Below are 20,626 nucleotides of genomic sequence, written 5' to 3'. Positions count from 1 at the left end.
ATTGTTAATAGGGTTTCTGAATTTTTGCATTGGGAATTTAGTGACATTCTATGGCTTTCATATCATCATCAATTTTCAGCTTCTGTCTTTTCAGTCTTGTTAAAGAAAGTTCAGATTGGATGATATTCTTCACTAGAATATTAGGATACTGACTTGTTTACTTGAAGATTGTTTTAATACCACCTTATTGAGTTGTATACAGGGGAAAATAATTATTCAAGCATGATTTGTTGGATAATGAGCTCTTATTATGTCTGGAACTTTCCTCAATGGAAGCTTTCTTGCTTATCTTTTTATCATCCTGCTTGCCTTTATCCGACAAAAGGCAGAAATATAGAAAGTACTGAAACTGGCACCTTCAGTAACTGACCTCAACCTTCATGAGGCTGTAATGACATTCCTAAAGGGAGCATTTACCAAGGTATTTGGATTCTCCATCTAATGGTATTGTTTCTAAGGGAAACACAAGAATGCTCGTGTGAAAACACATGGCAAACTAATTTTTAAAGACAATTTACCCACAGACTGTAACAAGAAAAAAAGGAGACAAAAATTTTGGATGATATACTAGAACTGCTTTCATATTAAAGAATGTCCAATGTAGCTTTTTTAGAGGGCAGATCTGTTGATTAGTGTGATCTTTTTCAGTGCACTACTATTTCTGTACTTTCTGGTCACTCTATTTACCTCACACTTTAGTACGTCAATTGTACTGTGACATTTCTTTACACTTGCTGTGGATTTGGACTAACTTGTTTCAAAGATGCAATATTTTATTTTAACAAAATGTTAGTGTTTTATTATTCAAGGTCCTTGAAGATTTGGATAAATATAATGATTCTTTTGCTTCTGTTCATTCTTTTTATCATCTGGTTATCACCGATACGTCAGGTAATGTTCCCTAAAAGAGGACATGGAAATATTCTTTGTGATTGATTCATGTTGAGTGTCATTTCACGTCAGAGAGCATTGGTTTAGAATGATTTTCAGTTGGAACAACATTCTTTACTCCTGTCTTTCACAAAACCTTTCATAGTAACAAATCCTAGAGCTAACAGAGCCTTATAGCAAAGATAAATCCTCTAGGACAAACATTGTCTGAGTTATCCAGTTTTTACTTAATAAAATTCCGAGAGAGACATTTTCCCTTAATAAAATGCCACCTGCTTCCACTCTGTTTTTGCTGTTGCCTTCTCTAAGCGAACATTGAGAAAACATGTTTGTTCTTAAAGACGCTTCCTTGGAGGCCCATTATTCTCTTCATCCCCTTAGAAAGGCAAGCAATGAATTTGTTAGTGAATTATCAGATGATACAAAATGCAGCACATCTGAGAGCCAACACACTTTAATTTGGCTTGTCTTAAATTGCTTAAAGGATTGCATTTAGAAACCAAGCCCAACTGAAAGCTTACTCAGGACTCATTCAAAAGCAACCGAATGCCATGTTTTGAAAGGATTCCTCTAGGTTTATGGTAAGAATAAAATATTGTTGCTTTGTGGCATGGTAGTATGTATTGTACCATAGGTACTAGCTTGGGATGTCCTTTTAGCCCCCACCTGAAGAACATAGTCTTACTGGAATTCACTTGTGTATGCATTCACACAACAATGGGAAAACTATGTAGTACTTCTGCAATACAGGCAGCCTGCCAGTAGACATGCACAACTTTACTAGGGATTACAGATTTCTATAGCAATTTAATGCATTTTAATATGGTTTGGTTCCTATAAATGTACTATAATAGAGTGCTGTTAGTCTACACTGGGGAATTTCTTAAAAGTTCCTGTTTAAACTCTTTTGAATTTTCCAGACCATCTTACAATGAGAGGGATGATTTCATTTTCAGAATGTGCTTAGCAATAACTTTCCAGGGAGGCATAGCTGTGGAGAAGGTAAAGAACTTTCTCATATGATTTATGTTGCTTAAGCTATGATATAGTTTAACTTGAGATGGTCATAAGAGGCAGGCAAACTTACAGGGTCTAGATTTTGGGTACATTTTGGACAATCATGAAAATGTGATTTTATTTCAACTTGTTCATCCATTTCTACTCAACTGTCACCTTTTATTTTGTACTTTTAAATATTAAATTAATATACTATAAACATTTTTCAACCTCAACATACTTGTAAAAAATATGAATGAAAATTATTTTAGAGTTAACTGAAAAGCAAGACCAGGAGATTTTTGCACTTTCTCTTTAACAGTCAGGTTGTAGACATTTTATTTGTGTAAGCATACTCAGTAGCTAAAATGGAACTATCTATACCAGGGGCGGGCAAAACATGGCCTGGGGGCCGAATGCAGCCTGCCAGGCCATTCTATCTGGCCCACGGGACCCCCCCCCCAAATTAAGAAAATTAATATTTATCTACCCCTGGCTGCCTGTCATGCGGCCCTTGATGGCTTGCCAAAACTCAGTAAGTGGCCCTCCGTCCTAAATAATTACCCACCCCTGATCTATAGGAACATGTCTTCATCCATGTGAAAAGGTTATACAGTCTATTTCTAAGTAATCAGTGCTTTGTCAAATTTGGAAAAGTGGCTGAGAAGTAAATAAATCATGATGCATTAAACAATAGTGTACGGGGCATGAATATGCATTTTACATGTTCCTAGAAAATGAAGTCTTAGGTGTTGGCTTCAAGAAACATGGGTATGAGTCTGGTAAGACACAGATTGAAATGAAGCCTAACCCAGAAGTTAGGATGTGTGCTAGATAGGAAAGTCTTACAATCCTAAGTGGGAAAGCAATAGAAAATGAAGTAAAGGGAATCAGCATCAAAAAGGCCACAGTTCAGGGAAGCATGCAAGAAAATGGTTAAATTCTTCTCTATTAAAAGCAGCAGTTAATTACATCAACCTTAGTAAGACAAGCATGTTCTTCAGTATTTTCATGAATACTAATGCTTTTTCAAAATATTGGGTTACCATTAGCTGAAAGAAACTAAATTGGGAGAGATTTTAAAAAAAAAAAAGTAATCAAAGTGACTATATAAAAATCCAACAGAAGAAACCTAGAAAAATATCAGTGTCATTGTCCTTGTTGGCAAAGGCCTACATTTGCCACCTGTATGATCAGGGACTTGCAAGGCAAGCCATATGAGGAAAGGCTAAAGGACCTGGGCTTCTTTAGCCTAAAGAAGAGAAGGTTGAGAGGGGACTTGATCATGAGTGACTGGTGCCTCCAGAATCTGGGGGGACATCCGCAGAAGCCGCCAATGGTGGCAGACCTGTCAGGTGGGGCACCAGCCCTGCCAACAGTGTCAGTGTCAGGCGTCAGGGGGGGGCACTGGCCCCACCACGGGGGGCACATGCGCCCCTGTGTGCCCCCTACCAGTTGCCTATGGACTTGATAGCAGCTTACCGCTATATCAGAGGAGTGCATCAGGAGTTTGGTAAAGAACTGTTCACTAGGGCACCCCTGGGGAAGAATAGGACCAATAGATATAAACTCCTGGAAGGCTTCTTCAGGCTTAATATCAGGAAAAACTCCTTCACAGTCAGGGTGTCCAAACTGTGGAATAAACTCCCTCCAGAGGTGGTGCAGTCACCTACCCTGGAGGTTTTCAAGAGGAGACTAGACAGTCACCTCTCTGGGGTCATCTAACTCGTTGTCTTCCTGCCTAGAGCAGGGGGGAAAGGGGTGGACCTGATGATCTGTAAGGACCCTTCCAGCCCCTAACAATCTATGAATCTATGAACATTTGCAAACATACTTAGGCAATTCAATACTTGGCCTATTAGGTGGCCTGCTACTTATTTTAATCCTTGTCCCTCAGTCAGGCACCCAGGCTACCCTGTCTTCTTTCATGTAGTGTGAAAGACGACTAAAGACAGGATCCTGAGAAACCATCTGAAGACGGGAGACAAATGCAGAGGAAAATAGTGGATCCTGGTCAGCTAAGTGGTTGACTTGGACAGAGATCTTCAGCCACATGAACCTTGTCCTAAAACCAGTTTTCCTATCTACAAAAAACAGAATGCAACAGAGAAAGACAGACCCAAAAGAAGCCAATAGCCTAGTGGTTGAAGCATTCATCCAGGTTATAGGAGACCCAGCTTCAAATCTCTTCCCTGCCTGATTTAATGTAAGGACATATCCTATACAAGTACCTTAACCATGAGGCCACTGGTTATTCTGGGGTAGGTCTCCCAACTTTTGTTAATGTTGTTCAACTTTGTTTAAATAACCTAGAGACACTGAGCCAGAGAGTGAGTGAGACTCTATAACCCTGTTGTTAGGCCACTCACCTGGTATGTGGGGAAGAGAGCTTCAAATCCCTGCTCCAATAAATATTTAACATCCCACCATCACAACTGACACTAATTTGAGCCCAGATTGCCTGTCTCAGCAGAAAGTCTGACAGCAGAGTGGACATGGACACAGAAGTATTCTTTCACCTCTAGAGGTGGTCTGATCAGCTCAAGAGTAAAACACTTTGATGAGGCTGAAAAGCTTATATTGCTACTGTCCATCCTATAACTGTTTCAGAGATGCATAACTACTTCAGAATCCAGCTGCTGTCAACAGGAGATTTTTCTAAGTAGTAAATCTAAAGTACTACTCTTTGAAATGTGCATTTATCATAGCTGAGTCTTTGAAATAATGCTGACTTCCATTTCCTGTAGTCTTAACAAATTTTCATATTTTTCTTTTCATCTTAACCAATTGTGTTAATAACTTTAAAAAATAAATGGCATGACTACCTGATATTTCAGCAGTGAGTTAAAGACATGGAACAACAGAATTCTGTGTCTGTGTATATGCCTAGTAAGCAGGAACAGAACATTTTGAGCATAGGTGGCTGAGAAAAGTGTGGGGGGAGAAGTGGGTATTTGCAAAGATATCTGTGAGTAAACAGATCAAATTCAATATTCTTGCATTATAGAGATTGTAATGTTTATTTTTTTCACAAATATTGTATGACTGTGTCCATAAGAAAGATTTGTGAACCCTACAAGTTCAAGAAATGCATTCCCAATTGCTCTATTCAATAGGTCTGTAAGAAGCAGCTAGTATTTACTTTGGATTCAGATTTGGCCGATTTGGGGGGCAGTGATTTGATTTGGGGATTCAAATCACTGTCCTGAATCGATTCAGCCAAATCTGATTCAGAGATTTGGCTGCTGCCAAATCTCTGAATCTCCAAATCACACAGGCCCATCCCATGCTCACTCTCCCAGCTCAGCAATGGCTGCCCCACCCAGCCCCAGCCACTGTCACTTAAAAAAAAAAAAGCCCCTACTCACCGGGTGCTGCCGGGCAAGGGGCAACCCCTGTTGACCCCCACTGCCCAATGCTGCATGGGCGGGGGGACTTCGCATGAGCCCCGCCAATGCCCCCACACTGTCCCAGCCCTCCCCATGACTGCCCCACCCACCCCAGCTCTGGCACTTTAAGAAACCCCTCCGCCTCGGCTCATCAGTTCCTGCCAAGTGGGGAGTGAGCCCCACTGTCCCCTGCTGCATGGGAGGCTATGCCACAAGCCCCCCAAGGCCCCAAGGCCACTGCAGGAGCTGGTGAGTCTGGGGGCCATTTTGGGGGAGGGGTTTCTTAAGGGGGCTGGAGCTTGGGTGGGCGGGACAGCTGTGTGAGGAGCTGGGGGAGTGAGGGGGGTTGTGGCACTGCCCTCTTGCAGTGTGTGGCAGTGTGGGTTGCCCCCCTGCCAGGCAGTACCCAGTGAGAGGGGGCTCTTTTTTAAAGCATTGGGAGCTGGGGTGAGCAGGGCAGCCATGGGGGGAGGGGGGGGCTGGGAGAGTAGGTGGGGGTTGGGGGCACTGGGGGAACAGGTAGGGGGTTGTAGCCTGGCAGGGGTCCCCGCATGGTCCCCTCCCCTCTCCTCCAGCCTCCCCCTCCCCTGCCCCCTACTTACCAGCATGGAGTCTGGCTCCAGCTCCCTGCTGCAGCCAGTGGAGACTGCATGAATCATCACAGTTCTCCAAATCTTTTCCGAAGATTCAGAGAGCTACAAATCGATAAGGACCTTTTTAATGGTCCCCTGGTTTGATTCGGATTTGGAGATTTCACCACTGAATCAGGCTGAATCTCCTCTGAATTGAATCAGCACCCAAAGCTTTGCACAGCTCTATTATTCAATATACATTTTCAATGTACCTGAAATTGTTTTCCTATTTAAACTTGTACTCATTCAATCAGGAAACTACCATGTGACTATGCAGCAAAATAACTCATACTGAACTAAGTGAATAATTTTTGAGCAATTGATGTCCAAAAACAGTGGTACCCAACCCAATACAGAAGTGTATTGGGACCGGGGAAGAAGAAAGGGAATGAATGAAGCACCAGATCACTTACTCAGCCAATAGATTGTCAGAAGACCCAGATACATGCTTCATTCTCTGCAGTGCCTTCCTTTGGGGAACAGGCTTGCAGAGCACTCCAACAGACCAACCCAGGCACTTTCTGTAAATAGGGGTGCTCTATAGCAGCAGCCACTGCAAGAAGACTATAAACTCCATTGACTGAGGCCCTGAGCTGCCAGACCCAGGGTACTTCAGAGACCCTCAGGTGGGGATACCAGGGTGTAGGGGGAGTAGGGACAGCAGGGTGTAAAACCATTCCTGGAATCATTGCTGCAGAAATGCCACCAGACATTTCTTTTTTTTAATGACAGTAAAAACATGTATCAGTAAAAAAAGTTTGTGTGTCAGTAAAAAGTTTGTAGACTGTCAGTAAAAATTAATTTCTTGGGTTGGCAACTTTGATCTCTAGCCACTTACTATCAATTCACATAGTTGATTAGTGTGTTGGAGGACCTGCTTCAAATAATTTCTTTAAAATAACCTATTGTTATTGTAGCAGGGCACTAGGGGCCTGCTACTAGAAGTGCTAGGATAATCCTTCAGGTGCCAGTTGCTGAGGCAACCAAAGGGAGCTAATGGCTTACACCTGCCTAGCCAGCTGAAGAAAGGGGCAGGGCCTGGCCCCTATAGAAAGCACAGGCAGGAGGCCAGAGGGAGTTCCCTACCAACAGCTAAGGATGAAGGAGCTCCCTGACAGAAGAGAGAAAACCTGAATGCCAGAGCAGCATTGGTCACTGCGGTAGGAGAGAAAACCTGGTAGGCCTGAGCCTAGTTATAGCTGGAGGCTTATGTTTGTGTTGTAGCCCAGGGGCTTGTGTTTATGTTGTTGTTTGTGTTTGCTATTGTTACACCGGTGGTTTGGGTGAGGCTATAAGGAGATGGAGGAGGCCTCATAGGGGACTCATGGTAGAGTGAGGACCCCAGCCCCTGTGAGAGGGCAGCATTGCAGAGAAGAGCCCTGTGAGAGGGCAGCATTGCAGAGAAGGCCCTATGAGAGACAGGGCCACGGAGGGCCCGAGCGCCCGAGGGGTGTAGGCCAAGACAGTGTTGTACACGCATAGCCCACAAGGCTTGGGTACACAGAATACTGGAAGCCGGAGAACTGTACCCAAGCAAAAGAAAGCTGGCCTCCCTATAAATAACTCATATACCATCAAAGTCGTGGCGCACGAGAATACGAGGGTGCAAGTCCGAGGCTTGGCACAGTAAAGGAGGCAACAGGGGAGAGCACAGAGACCCTGAAGTCGCTCCTGCCACAGTCATGAATAATGTAAAGGGTACAAACTCTACCCTCTCAACTTCTGGTGAACGCAGGGTAAACCACCAATTACCATAGATCAGGCATTGACAATATTTTGGAGTGGTGGGCTGCTGTTTCTAACCTGGCTGGTGCCACTACTGTGGCTTCCCTCACCACTGCAGTGCTACTGCCACTGCTGCTCCCATCCATGCTACTTCCTTCTGCAGTGCCAATGTCCCACAGAATTGTCAGAGATTTCCCCTATCACCAAATCCCTGCAGATGTCCAGGATTTGCAGACCAGACCTGATAACTTGATGGGCCAGATCTGGCCTGGAAGACGTATAGATAATATAAAGTAAATAAATGTATATAACGTGGGTAATTTCTCTTTCATCCAGGACATAGAGCAATTTAACTCCTCTCATATGCATTATATTATTCAGGCAGATACAAGAAAGCAGTGTAATGACTTGCCAAAACCAACACTATTATTCTGCGATGTACAGGACAGTTTTTTGATTGGAATTCTTTTTTCCATCATTAGCCAAAATAGAGGTCCTGATAGGCAGCTTATGTTTTGTAGCAGCCATTTTTCTAACAGTGCAATACCATTTGGAAAAGCTTTAAGAACAGGTTGGTAGCCTTTTAAGTTTTTAAGATCAAACTCTACAATGACGATGGCTCTCTCAAGCCTAAGGCTTGGGGGTCTGCTTTTACTCAAGTCACTTGGGAACAGGGAAAATTTGTTTTTTAAAACCAGCTTCTAGTGTGTTTATCCTAGTTTTGGTAATAAATTCTGTGTAAAGAATCAGCTAGTCAAATAGTTTTCAGTGACGCATTTGGAGCAGATGAATGGATTTGTTTTTCACCCTGGTAGACTGAAGCCCAAACACAGATTGAATGAATTTGGTGTGCATATTCCCAGGGTATAAACAGTCTACATGATTTGGCACAGCTTTGCAGAAACAAGATCATCAATCTGTGCTCAGCACTGGGATATCAGTCATAACCAGTGAGGTGTTCCGGCAAAACTGCGTTGGATAAAACTGTTGGTATTCACTGAACAAGACACTGGGTCTTTTGCTTTCATGAGAAACCAAGGCATGGTTTAATTACATGTTTATACTCAGAACAAAAACCCCAAACCAAATATTGTGAATTGTGATCTTACCTCAATCTCAGCAGTATCTTTAAGGGTACTGCTACTTTAAGAAGCTTTTCAGTTTTTCTTCTAAGACTTCACTTGCTGTGATTTTTAGTAGGTGTAACTATGGTTAAACTCACTTGTGAGTAGCTGCATAAAGAACAGAATAATTATACAAAAAATATTATTAAATTAACCTTTTTTTCTCTTTCCTCTCCATGAAGCCATTCATTCTGACCATTTGAATGAGATTTGGATCTATTATATTAAAACTAATTTTAAAGATTTATATTAGAATTATTTCATTTTTTCAACAAACCTACTCACCATCTGCATTTGGCAAAACTCATTGTCATCAATGTGTTGCTTAGCAATAAATACTTGTGTTATGACTCCAGTCACAAAGAGTGTTCATTACTTTGTCATTCAGCCATTTTGCAAAGCCTTTATGGCCTGAAAAAAAAAGTTCTTTATTTACTCTGGCCTCACTTGGAAGGGAAGGGAAAGAGATGACAGATAAATGCCTGGAGTGACAGGAAAGTAGTAAGAAATCATAAAAAGACTCAGACTTAAATGGCAAAGAATCTGTAATAGATTGACAAGCGCAATAAATGGGAAGAAAACTACATAAAGGAAATCAATGCAATACTGTATCACAAAACATTACAAGTCCTAAATACTATTAAAGTGCATATTTTGTAATAGCACTGATTGCTGTATTGTATGCATTGACTTTTAAAACAAGATACCATGAGCAACTTACCAGCAAAAGCATCTGATATGAGCATGTACTTGTCCTTATATTCTTTGTCTGCACATAATCAAAAGGTGGTCTAATGCGAACACTATACTTACATTTCCATACATACGGTGTGTTCTATAATTGCCTTGTTACTCCTAACTTTCAGAATAATTCACCTTTGGGAATAAAATGTCATTCTTAGTCTCAACCCAGAATTCAACTGTGTCAGAAAGCTGAAGGAAAATTTCAGAACCATTGTTGAGCTATGGGAGAGGCTTTAAAAATGGCTTTTAAAGCTGCAGAATTGTTACAGTTTTGCTTGTCCACTAATCAAAATAAGAGCTACTTCTATTTAGATACCTAAATATGGATTTAGGAAGCTAATGTTAGGCACCTATATATTGAAATACTGGATTAGCAATTCCTGGAAAACAAAAATAATGTTGAAATAAATTAAGAAAACACTCAACTCCAGAGGATTTGCTATTCAAATGATGAACAAACTAACAAGAAGATACAAGAATGAGTCAGTTGAAATTAGGTAGTTGCAAATCTCAGCTTTTATTTTCATTTGTGACCACTTTACACAATGAATAAAGTGATCATATTATATAAGGAGATGCAACGATGAAACAAAATTAGGCATGCATGTCTTGCTAAATTTGATTAAAATATATCACAGGTAAAGAGTACATGTATGCTAAATGCCAGTTCCAAAACCTAGAAATTATTTGGCAGCCTTCAGAGAATAGTGATATTGGCTTACGCAGTGACATGCTAACATGCTCTGATCCATTGAGACATGTATGATGTACTTAGTGATGTAGGTTCAGTGTAACACAACACATTTCTGGTTCAGCATAATACAAGACATTTAAACCAAGATTTTCAGATATAACTAGTGAAATTGAGTGCCTCAACTTTTGCCTTCCCATCTTGCAAAAGCTAATTTGGGCTGAATTTCAAAAGGTTCTGTGCACCCATCTTCTGAAGACTAGCCTCCTTTTTAGCACTGAGCTGGACACCTGAAGCCACTGGGTACTTGAAAGCTAGTATTCTAATAACGAGTTTCATATATCTGAGACTTAAAAAAGAAGATTTGTGCTTTAATTGACTTAGTGGCTCAGTAAATAAAATAGCAGATATTACAACATACTTATCTGGATCAGCCTGCTGAAAAACTGAACTGAGAAACATGGAATTTCAATGACATGTAAGAGTGTGTGAAATGTTGGAGGATTATGAGAAAACAAGGAATCAGGTATGAATAAAGTATTAAGAGTGTTTGCAACTCACTCCAGGATGGTAGGTAGGAAAACAAATCCTTCACCTAAAGATACATGTCCCTCAAATAGGTAGTACTCACAATCAGAGCCTAGATCTCATTTTACTGCTAAAATAAGTGGCTTTGCATGCTGAAATGATTTGAAAAGCTGTAAGTTTTTTAGATGTATAAATAGGTGCTGAGCTCTTTCAAAAATCTGGATAGAATTCTGAGCGCTCCCAGCTTGAAAATTTGACCCTTAGTGGACAAAATATGCTATGGATGCAAAACCAAAGCACGAAGATAATTGTCCTGAAACATGCTACATATGGGAGAAGTATTTTGTTTATATTTGAAGGATAAAACATTTTTCCAGAAGATAAACAATTGACAATCCTAATTCAGAGACACATATGCACATTCACATACACAGGTTTAGACCAGACATTATGCAGCTGAGGATTCAAGATCAGCAAATACAGAATCGATTGATGAAGAAAATGAGAAATCTGCCATCGGCAAGGCTTTGTACTCTTTAAAGTCTAAGACCAGCATTGTAACATAGCTCAAACAAACACTGAATTTCTAGAATATTATTTCAAAGTAACAGAATCTTGAATTTTTAAAGAATGGTAGTATAAGCTCTGGGCACCTGACAAATTCAAGATCAAGTTGTAGGACCAGTTACCTCAGTATGAACATGGTAACCATTCAATAATGCTTTTATTGGTATTTCCTTTTCTCCTTTCTGATCCTTTTCTCCACCCAGAAATTCTCCATATCTTGGTTTTTTCACTTTGCCTACCCATATTTATATTTTCATTATTTTTCTCCCTTCCTTTCCCTTCCCCTCCCCTCTGCCAGACTTGCTGCTGTGGTGGCCACCCCCTAGCAGTGGCTCTGAGCCTCACTGCCCACGGGTGGCAGTGCCAGGGTAGGGAGGGAGATCCCTACTGGAGTGGGGCCCATGAGTTTGTTTGCCTAGGGCCCACCAAAGGGTTAATCCAGTAAAGCATGCATGTCAATAAATACCATAGCACTACAGATTATGTTTAACTCTAGCTAAAACATTAACTCAGGTCTGGAAATAACTTCCAGTGAAGCGCTGGATGCACTGTCAAGATACTCCAGAGGGCTAAATTTTGTTTTATGAATCTGAAAGAAGAGATATATATTTAATTGTTATAACTACAGGGCTAATGAAACAACATATTTTGATTATTTTAGCCTACGTTGTTGTGTTTTTATACATAATATATGGTATAGAAAATTAATACACATTTCAATAAATTTATATTTATTTTTGCTCAATATTAAACTGAATAATAATAGCCCTAGGCCCCTAGCTTTTCAGTAAAGTTTTTAACAGGGAAAAAATGTGTTGTATTATATGTTATGAAGCACCATGCCATGTTCATCACATTTTTCAAAACCCTACAACCACCCATTTATAAGCAAGTTAAAGACTTGGCCCCAGATTTTAAAAGACAGAATTTGAGATCCTTCTCATTCTACAAAGGTTTGAATCTATATTTTTCCCAGCCCAGGAAAGTATGAAAAAGCTTGCCTATGCCAAAGACACCTCCATTGCCTGTAAAACCTAGGCTCCTGGGCAGGCAAGAATGCACAGAGCATAAGGCCAGAACAAAAAGCAAGGGAAAGCCTGACTGTGCACTGGGGCTGTGCGAAGCTTCGGTCCCTGATTTGATTCGGTGGAGATTTGTCCCAATTCAGTGGCTGAATCTCCAAATCTGAACTGAATCAAGAGACCCTTTAATCTCTCTGAATTGAATTGGAACCTTCCGAATTGATTCAGAGAGATTTGGAAAGATTCAATGATTTGGACACAGACACAGCTTTAAATGTTTTTTCTGCATACCTTTAGGTACCAGGTGGCTTGTGAATGCTGAGATGCTGGGGTGGATGGAGCATCCCACAGAAGCATGGAGGGCTCCCCAGCATGTTTGGCAGCAGACCCGGAAGTCGACTGGAAGCAGACTTCTGGGTTTGCTGGGGAGTGCGCTGCCCCCCTCCCCTGCCCTCCCCCCCCCCCCCATGCCACACTGGCTTGGCAACTGGTGCCTCCTGGGTCTGGAGGGCACCCAGTGAAGTGGGTAGTAGGTGTGTGCAAATAGGGAAGTATTCGATTTGGATTTGGCCAATTTGGAGGACAGTGATTTGATTCAGAGATTTGAATCACTGTGCTGAATTGATTCAGCTGAACTGACTTTGGAAGATTCGGCACTGATTTGGAGGGATTCGGAAATTTGGCCATAGACTATAATGGGGAATCACTGAAATACCTGTAACATTGTCTTTTTTGGCTGATTTGGATATAAATTGCAGGGCTGGTAGCCCCTTCTGAGGGCATTAAGCCAGCCAAGTTTCAAGGAGATAGGTGCAAGGGTTTCTGGGAAACTGCACCTCAAAGTCTTGAAAGCAAAACTCATGTCACCCGTAAGTATGAAGGCACAGGGGAGCGAAAAGTGGTTTGTAAATTCAAACAAGCACCAAACCTTGCTAACCTCATCACCAGAAGCCAAATTCCTACCACTCAAAACACAAAACCTGCCAACATATCTCCAGTACTCCCACAAACTGCACTAGAATCTATCAAATACAAGAATACCCTACCTGTGGGGGCACATTTCTCACAAAAAAATCACTTGTCTCCAGTCTCTCAGGCCTGATCCTGAAAAATAATTTACAAACAACTTTTCACAGCTGGGCCTATGAGCTTCACTTCACCAGTCTCCTAGGTACAGAAACTCATGGGCTCAATATAGACATTGGATTTAAGACACACTACAACCTGCTGGACATCTGACTCCCCAGGTACCTCTCCACTTTTACTTGTACATCCCCTTTTCCCCTACCCCAGCCTGTCTCTCTCACCCCCTGATGCCTTCATTTCCATTTTTACTGACTGGCTTTCTTGCCTGCATTGCATGCCAGCCTCTGGCTTCTTTACTATTCCTTCCATCCAGGAACAGCACACACACACCAACTGCTTCCTCAGCCTGACAAAGGGGTTTTCAACCTGAATGCTGGCTTCCCAGGCAACTAAGCTGAGATCATCTGGAGCCACACAGCTCCACTGCAACCAGCAAGCCTCTGGCCTGTCAAAGACATGACAGGTCTTAGCTTTCCCCAGACAGCAGGACTGTGTGTGTGTGTGTGTGTGTGTGGCTGGTGGTTATAGCATGTTTCACCAGGGAGATCATCAGTCCTGGGATTTCCTGGGGCAGTCCCACCAGGCCTCCTGACCCTGGCAGAGTGCAGTTTTAGTGGTCATGCCCAGGACCTGGGGCCTCCTCCTTCCCCATAGCCCCAGCCCCTACCTCCAAGTTCATCCTGGCATGGGAGCTCAGTAAGTTCTTCCCCTGCTGGCTGGTGATGCAGTGAGTGCCCCCTCAAGCTCTGAGAGCAGGGCATTAACTGGTTTTAAAAAAAATAAAATGGAAATAGGTGAGGATGGAGTGAAAAGGACGGCACTCACTCTATCTGCAGGTGGATCTTGAGGAACCCCAACAGCAGGAGAATCACCTTGAAGAACAATAGCTGCTCAACCAAATCAGGATTCAAGGACACGTGGTTTGGTGTCACAACTGTCCCAGCAATGCTGAACACCCTCTCGCTTGGAACACTGGTCAGTGGACAGGACAGGTACCACATCTGGCGTGGCTTGCACAATAGGCCAAGGGGTTGCAGTCCAGTGGCTCCATGTCCTTGGCCAGCTAGGTGGCCACCGAATCCTTGGCGCTACTTCCCCAAGGTTGGGGTCTGGTGCATCTGAACCCCAACATAGAAGCCATTCCCTTGGCCCACATTGGAAGTGGCTAGCGTGGAGGAAATTGGCTGGTGCTGGGAGTGCTGGCACAGCCCGCGGGTCAAGGCACTTAAGGGAGCCCACCCCTGCCCCAGCCCTGGTAAAATCTGTGGGCAAGGAAGGAGCCCCCAAGGGGACACTTGCTTGCCTGTACACAAATGCCAGGAGCTTGGGAAATAAGCAGGAGGAGCTCATCCTCCTGCTCAATGCAAATAATTATGATGTCATAGGGATAACAGAGACCTGGTGGGACTCCACCCATGACTGGACCATGGGTATAGATGTCTATACCCTGTACAGGAGGGATCGTGTAGATAAAAGGGGCGGGGGTGTAGCTCTCTATGTTAAAGAAAGCTACGCATCCCTGCAAGCCGATATTGGTGACCAGGGTGGACGACTGGAGACCCTCTGGGTTAAAATCTGTGGGGAACATGGCACAGGGGACACAATGGTGAGAGGCTACTACAGACCTCCCACCCAAAGTCCTGAGCTTGACCAGGAGTTTGCCCGTAAACTGGCTGAGGCAGCATGCTCCAGGACCATGGTTGTCATGGGTGACTTCAATTATCCAGACATCTCGTGGGAGGATCGCTCAGCAAAATCTGAGCGGTTGCAAAACTTCCTCTCATGCGTGGATGACCTCTACCTGACTCAAGAAGTCTGTGGGCCAACGAGAGGCAAAGCGCTGCTCGACCTGGTACTGGCTACTGGGGATGACCTAGTCAGCAACCTAGTGATCGATGGGAAGCTGGGTGACAGCGACCATGAGTTGATCACCTTCACCATCCACCGAAAAGCTGGCAAGTCAGTCAGCAACATGGAAGTCCTTGACTTCAGGAAAGCCGACTTTGACAAGCTCAGGAGGCTTGTCAGTGAGGCCTTAAGGGACCATGACCACAGGGAGAGGGGAGTTCAAGAAGAGTGGTTGCTCCTCAAGGGAGCGATCCTCAATGCACAAACTAGGTCTATTCCATCTCGGAAAAAAGGCAGCAAGAGGGCACAGCAGCCCCCCTGGCTCTCCAGGGACCTAGCAGACCTCCTGAGGCTAAAAAGAAAGGTCTACAAAGGATGGAGGATGGGAGTCACCTCCAAGGAGGATTATTCTGCACTGGTCCGGTCCTGTAGGGAGCATACCAGGAAAGCCAAGGCTGCAACTGAACTCCAACTAGCTTTGAGCATCAAGGACAATAAAAAGTCCTTTTTTCAGATATGTGGGGAGCCAGAGGAAAAGAAGGGGCAACATTGGACCCCTGCTGAACCAGATGGGGCAACTGACAACTGACGCCCAGGAAAAAGCCAACCTATTAAATAGGTACTTTGCATCGGTCTTTCATCAGTCCCATGGGATGCCCATGCCCACTACGGGACAGGGAAGTCCGGGTGAGGGTGATCCCCTGCCCTCCATTAATGCTGACTTCGTGAAGGAACATCTTGAGAAGCTGGATACCTTCAAGTCAGCCGGCCCTGACAATCTTCACCCCAGGGTACTCAAGGAGCTGGTGAGCATCATAGCCCAGCCTCTGGCACGGATCTTTGAAAACTCTTGGTGCTCTGGTGTAGTGCCCAAAGACTGGAAGATGGCCAATGTGGTGCGTATCTTCAAGAAAGGGAGGAAAGTGGATCCGGCTAACTATAGGCCCATTAGCCTGACTTCTATCCCAGGGAAGATCTTAGAAAAGTTTATTAAAGAGGCCATCCTTAATGGACTGTCTGATGCCAACATCTTAAGGGATAGCAGGCATGGGTTTGTTGCGGGTAGGTCTTGCTTGACCAATCTCATTTCCTTCTACGACCAGGTGACCTATCACCTGGACAAGGGAGAAGAGATTGATGTCATATATCTTGACTTCAAAAAAGCCTTCGATCTGGTGTCCCATGATCACCTCTTGGTGAAGCTGGCCAATTGTCGCCTTGGATCCACCACGATCCACTGGCTGGAAAACTGGCTCCGTGGTCGGACCCAGAGGGTAGTAATTGATTGAAGTCATTCATCATGGTGTCCTGTGACCAGTGGGGTCCCCCAAGACTCTGTCCTTGGACCCATACTGTTCAACATCTTCATTAATGATGTGGACACTGGAGTCAGAAGCGGACTGGCCAAGTTCGCTGATGACACCAAACTTTGGGGCAAAGCATCCACACCAGAAGACAGGCGGGTGATCCAGGCTGACCTGGACAGGCTCAGCAAGTGGGCGGACAAGAATCTGATGGTGTTCAACGCCGATAAATGCAAGGTTCTCCACCTTGGGAAGAAAAACCCGCAGCATCCTTATAGGCTCGGCAGTGCTATGTTGGCTAGCACTATGGAAGAAAGAGACTTGGGGGTCATCATTGACCACAAGATGAACATGAGCCTGCAATGCAATGCTGCGGCTAGTAAAGCGACCAAAACACTGGCTTGCATCCATAGATGCTTCTCAGGCAAATCCCGGGACGTCATTCTCCCCTTGTACTCAGCCTTGGTGAGGCCGCAGCTGGAGTACTGCATCCAGTTTTGGGCTCCACAATTCAAAAAGGATGTGGAGAAGCTTGAGAGAGTCCAGAGAAGAGCCACGCACATGATCAGAGGTCAGGGAAGCAGACCCTACGATGACAGGCTGAGAGCCCTGGGGCTCTTTAGCCTGGAAAAGCGCAGGCTCAGGGGTGATCTGATGGCCACCTATAAGTTTATCAGGGGCGACCACCAGTATCTGGGGGAACATTTGTTCACCAGAGCGCCCCAAGGGATGATGACTAGGTTGAATGGTCATAAACTACTACAAGACCATTTCAGGCTGGACATAAGGAAGAATTTCTTTGCTGTCTGAGCCCCGAAGGTCTGGAACAGCCTGCCAGCAGAGGTGGTCCAAGTGCCTACATTGAACACCTTCAAGAGCAAAGTGGATGCTTATCTTGCTGGGATGCTATGACCCCAGCTGACTTCCTGCCCTTTGGGCAGGGGGCTGGACTCGATGATCTTCCGAGGTCCCTTCCAGCCCTAATGTTTATAAAATCTATGAAATCTATGACTGAGCTTAATGGTATGGCAAAGAGGAGAAAGAGGACCCAGTCACCCACATTTTGCCTAATAGATTAGTGACTAAGACATCCTAATGGCAGTCTCCTGCAAGGAGGTGAGCCCTGGGCTGTGGCCACAGCTCCCAATGCTCTTGATGTATTTTTTTCCAGTAATTATTTCCTGAAAACTATGTAAGCAATACTATGAAGGAATGCCAGAGGCCAAAACACATGGCTCACTCCCTTTCATGGGACTGCCCACTGTGTGAAGCTTCAGTCAATGATTCAATTTCAAGAAGATTTAGCCCGTTTCTGAGGCTGAATCACTGGATCTGAATCAAATCAGGAGAAGAAAAAAACTCCAAATTGATTTGGAGACTCTGAATTGATCAAAAAAGATTCAGAAATGATTCAGAGATTCAGAAGTCTTTCAGGGGAACGGAAACTGAGAAGAGGGAGGGGGAGCAGGGTGAGGAAGACTGATATCTCTAGCTGGCCAGTGCCTGTGATCTTTCCCTGAGTCCCCTTCCAATCACAGTGTTCTGGGGGAGGGACATAGAAACAGCATATAAGCCTCTGTCTGCAGGCTTTCTGTGCCTTTTGTGAGCTATTTTTGCCTGAGCAGCAGGATCTGAAAGGTACTGGACTGGCTTGGCTTCCTACCTAGTAGTCTCCTGCTAGTTTCTGTTCTTGGAAATTATTGGATATAGCTTACTAACTAGAATTCATCTACTATCCATATCCAATCCATTTCTTTCAATTTATATGTATTCTTGTTGGGTTTTTTTCCCAAAACGTTTTAAAAAGAAAGCTGTGTTTTCCCTGGCAGTGTGATACAGCACTGTGCAGGGAAGCACAAACATTACACACATACACATACATCATAGAAGAAGAAGTCAGATACCATTAAACACAACACTGAATAAGTCAGATAGAGAAGAAGAGATTATATATAATTAGTTATTGTTACACACGCATACAGGCTAACCACAACACAGAAGAAGTAGTCAGATAGAGATTCAGATTATTAAACACAACACAGAAGAAGTCAGACAGTCCTACATCAGAGAAGAAGAAGATGAGATTATTTAGTTACACACACAACAGTAAACACAACACAGAAGAAGTCAAACACAGTCGAAGATCGGAGAAGAAGAAGAATAGATACATTATTAGTTAGTTACACACACAGAAACATTTTCCAGCACAGGAAACATTAATATGAAGTGTGCTGGAAAGGCAGGTGCCAGGTCTTCTGGCAGGGGAGGGACAGAGGCTAGAGGGGGTAGGAGGAGAGCTAGAGTTGCAAGTCCCCCGCCCCCCAAACAGGTACATCCTTTTTCCTGGCAGCCATAAGTCTTCTGCTGCCAGTGGAAGCAAGGAGGTGGGAGCAGTACATATCTCTGCATCTGCACCACCTCCCCTAACACCAGAAATAGGCACCAGCAGCAGAATGACAGTCTCCTCCACCCCAATTTCATTTCCCAGCATGAGCCTTCCACTGCCAAAGGAGGAGCTGGATCTGGAACCAGGGGATCTGAGCACCCTAGCTAAAGAAATTCTGGGAACCGAGGGGGAATCAGAGTTTGTGCGCCACACCCCTCAAAGTTCCCCTAGACCCAGGTCTCCTTCTCAGGAAGGCACCTCAGAGGATGTTGTGGAGGCAAGTGGCTCAACTGAGTCAGCTCCTCCTGTTGTTGTGCCTCTGCCTGCTGAGGAGGTGGATAAGGTAAGATCCCCACCCTCAACCCAGAAGCAGGGGAGTAGTGTAGTGTGGGATCATTTTGAGGTGGCAGATGATCCCATGTATTCTATCTGCTAGCACTGCCAAAGGCAGATCAGCCAGAGCAAGGAGGTGAAATGCATCACCACCACAGCAATACTGCTGTATCTCAGGAGGCAGCACCCCCTTCCCATTCTTCCTTCTCAGCCTGGAACCAGTGGGAGTGTGCCCAAAGGGAAATCCCCCACTCACTCCAAAGCCCCTGTCCCCCCAAAGCAGAGGCAGGCCACCCTGGAGTGGTGGGGGAAAGCCACAAAGGGGGGCATGTTGCAAGGGCAAGTGAGGTCACCCAGAGCACTGGTGAGATGATTGCTCTGGATGGCCATCCCTTCTCCTTAGTTGAGAAGCCAGGGTACAGGCAGCTCATGGTTCTTGTCTCACCATCCTACCAAGTACCCACATGCACCACCTTTAGCAGAATGGTGGTGCCCTCCCTGTATGAGGCATGCAGGGAGTACTTGAGAGAGGAGCTGTGCAAGGCAGGGATGCAAGTAGCCTTGACTTCACCTCCAACATCTGGAGCAGCCAGGGTGGAGATCATGCCTACCTCGCCCTCACAGGGCACTGGTGTGATCGGTCAGGCTGTTGGTGGACTCTTCTTCAAGTCGAGTCCCACACAGCAAGGGAGATCATGGTGGCCATGAACTGCATGGTGCAGGGGAGGCTCACTGGGCAGGGCAATCTCATCTGTGGATTCATAGTCACTGACAGTGGGGCCAATATGATCAAGGATTTGTTGGCATCCTCTGCGTGGGACACAAGCTGCACCTCATAGTCAGGGATGTCTTGGAGAGGGACAGGGCTGCCGGTGATGGTACCATCACTACCACCCAGATGATTTCAAAATGCAGGAAGGTGGCAGGCTACTTGCACTGCATCATCATGGGGGTCAAGATGCTGTGGAAGAAACAGGCAGAGCTGAGCATCCTGCAGCACAAAATCATGCAGGATGTGGAGACTTGGTGGAACTCCACATACCTGATGCTGGAAAGGCTGGTGGAGCAACAGAAGGCCATCCATGAGATGGCCTTGCTCAGGGAGATTGGAATTAGTGCCTCCCTTAACAGAGCTGCGTGGGATACCATCTCCCAGATGTTGGTGGTCCTCAAGCCATTCCTTGAGGCCACCAAGAACCTCAGCACTGGTGATGCCCTCCTTAGCCAGGTGATCCCTGTAGTGAGGGAACTTCAGAACCAAATGGAGAAGTTCCAGGGGATCAATGTTCCTGGCTGGGGCAGGCTGCTGTCACCAGATGTGCAGGCACTTGTGAAGTGGCTGAAGAAGGGCATCAGGAAG

The sequence above is a fragment of the Alligator mississippiensis genome, chromosome 1 (genome assembly GCF_030867095.1).
Source record: "Alligator mississippiensis isolate rAllMis1 chromosome 1, rAllMis1, whole genome shotgun sequence".
Classification (NCBI taxonomy): domain Eukaryota; kingdom Metazoa; phylum Chordata; order Crocodylia; family Alligatoridae; genus Alligator; species Alligator mississippiensis.
Note: the sequence above shows the minus strand (reverse complement) of the source record.